The following is a 2,504-nucleotide window of genomic DNA, read 5'->3' as shown; positions in this document are numbered from 1 at the left end:
CCCCCCCCCACTTCTCCAGACCAGGCTGAGTCAAAGAGAGGGGTGCGCTGCGCAGAGAGAAATAGAGACTCCGGGGCTCGTCATCTTCATGAACTTTCCTATTTCCCTCCCTAGCCCATCTCCATCTACCAAAGAAAAGGGGTTCTGATCTCATCTCAGAAGCTTGGCTCTCCTTCTGCATATACCCGGCTAGGGAAGGGGTCCCTAGCGACGTCCATCTGGGTTGATCCCTTATAGATCCCTTATAGAAAGAACTAAGCAGCCTCCCTCAACCTAGCTATCACTGACCCCTCTCCCCACCTCCCCTTCTCCCTCTTCCTCTCTCCCTGCTCTACCCCTTCTCTGTCCCTCTCCTCCTCCCCTCCGCCTCTCCCACTCCCCCTCTTTCTTCTTGCCCTACCCCCTCCCCTCTGCTTCTCTCTCCCTTCTTCCTTTCCCCTCTCGGCCTCTTCCCTCCTCCTCTATTCCTCTGTTCGTCTCCTCCTCTCTTCTGTGTACCGCTTTCTCGACCTTGCCCCCTTTCCCTTTATCTCTTCGCTTTTCTCCAGCCCGAGTCCTCACCTCTGTCTCCATCCTTTCACCCCTTCTGTTTCCCATCCCTTCATCCCCTTTTCCTCTCTCTCCGTCTCCTCTGAACCCACACCCCTTCGTTCCCGGGAGCGACCTCTGCCCCCGGCCCCGAGGACTCCAGAAAGTCAGTGGCGGCGGCGACGGCGGCAGCAGCGACAGCAGCTGCGAGCAGCGCAACCTGTCTGCTCCCCAGCCCCCTCCCCTGCCCTGCCCTGCCCTGCCAGGCTCGGCTCGCCTCCGCTCCGCTCCGCTCTTCTCCGCGCTCCGCCGGCGGCTCCAGCCGCTGCCGCTGTCACTGCCGCTGCAGTTGCCGGGGCTAGGGACGCCGGGCTGCGGCCGGCCACTTACGTGTGCTGCTGGGGGAAGCTGTAGCTGCGGGCGCCAGGCACCGGGAGGACGAGCAGCAGCAGCAGGAGGTGGAGGTGGAGGTGGAGGTGGCCGCCGCCGCTGCCGCCGCACAGAGCCCGGGCGAGAGAGGAGGCGCCGCAGGTCGGAGCCGACACCGCCATGTTTCCATGAACGACTCCGCGCCCAGCGGAGCAGAGCGGAGCGCAGCGCAGGCACCTCGGACCGGGGAGAAGCTGGGGACCGGCCGGGGGCCGGGGGCCGGACTCCGGGCCGCCTGCTCGGGCCTCGCCTCGCCGCCCTGTGCCCTGTGCGCTGCGCGGCGCCTCTGCTGCGCTGTCCAGAGTGCCTGCCCCAGGAAGGCAAGGCGAGGCAAAGCAAGGCAAGGCAAGGGAAGGCGGCCCCCGGGCAAGAGAGCAGCCCCGGGGCTGGGGCTGGGGCTGGGGCTAGGGCTGGGGCAGCGGCGACCCCGGGCTGAGCTGCGCCGCGCCGGGCTAGGTTGGACAAGGCTGGGCTGCGCTGCGTTGCGCTGCCCTGGCCAAGCAGGCTCGGCTCGGCTCGGGCTCGGGCTCGGGCTCGGGCTCGGGCTTCCGCCGCGGCCGCTGGAGCAAACACACTGAGCGAATACAAACTGATACTTTCCTTCAAATATGCAGCCGCCAACCTGCCCGCCCGTCGCCGCCGCCGCCGCCGCCTCACCCTCCGAGCGGCCCCCCCGCCTCCCCCCGCCCCCCGGCCTGGAGCCGCGCCAGTGCTTTCCTCGGCTCCAGAGCGCCTCCTTCCCTCGCTCTCGCGGCCTTCCACCACTCCCCCTCCCGGGCCGCTCCGCTCCACGAGCCGCCCGCGCGCGACATCAGAGCCGCGCGCGCGCTGGGGCGGGGGGAGGAGGGGGGCTGGCTACCGAAAGAGGCGGCGGTGGCGGCAGCGGCGACGAGCGGGCCGGAGCTGCAGCGCGCTCCCGGGCCCTGCGCGCCCCCCTAACCTCGCGCTGTCTCACTACCCCTGCCCCCCCATGCGCGCACACGCCCCTCCTTCTACCCCCTGGAGCCCCAAGCCCCTGACCTCGGTCCCCTACATTGCGGGGAAGTCAGTAGCAGATCTCTGACATACACACGTCTTCACTCTCTCTGCCTGTCAGGGCCTTCATAGCGAAGTCCAGCAGAGTTTGTCCTATGCACGTCCCCCCAGCTCATATTCGCTCTAAGCCTGAACCCTCCAGACCCCCAGATTTCAGAGAGTTCTCAGGAGAGCAAAACCAGATCAGGAGCTTACGTTCTAGGGGAGAAGTAGATTCAGAACTGGACTAAACCTTAGAACTCACTAGTCCTTCTCCCTCATTTTACAGATGAAACTGAGCCCCAGGGAGGTTCCTTAAGCGACTTGCCTAAGGTCACAAAGTGGTTAGCAGGCAAAGGCAAGATTCAAACCCAGGCCCTTTGATTCCAGATAGAGCACACTTTCGGTTGAACCACATTGCTATTCCAAATATGCAAATATGTACAAGATAATGTGAGGAGAGAGAAAGAGAGTGAGGGAGATAGAGACAGAAAGATAGACTTGGGTTTAATTCCTCATCACTTGTTCATCTA

General features: G+C 64.2%; 1 protein-coding gene across 10 annotated transcripts in view; it reads right to left on the bottom strand.

The window, feature by feature from the left end:
* The window catches only part of CACNA2D2 (calcium voltage-gated channel auxiliary subunit alpha2delta 2), a 447,618-nt gene that overhangs the window by 424,957 nt on the left and 20,157 nt on the right, over positions 1 to 2,504 (bottom strand). For 2 of the 10 annotated variants that reach the window (XM_027837168.1, XM_027837178.1), the window contains exon 1: positions 919 to 977. The exons of 7 other annotated variants lie outside the window; for them this stretch is intronic. The gene's annotated coding sequence lies outside the window, so the exon portion shown is untranslated. Of the gene's footprint in view, positions 1 to 918; positions 978 to 2,504 lie in introns of those variants that run through there. One more of the 10 variants, XM_027837169.1, reaches the window with a different exon arrangement.

Source organism: Vombatus ursinus, unplaced genomic scaffold (assembly GCF_900497805.2).
Source record: "Vombatus ursinus unplaced genomic scaffold, bare-nosed wombat genome assembly UNPS02014820.1, whole genome shotgun sequence".
In the NCBI taxonomy this organism is placed as follows: Eukaryota; Metazoa; Chordata; class Mammalia; order Diprotodontia; family Vombatidae; genus Vombatus; species Vombatus ursinus.
Note: the sequence above shows the minus strand (reverse complement) of the source record. Positions and strands in the feature narration are given on the sequence as shown.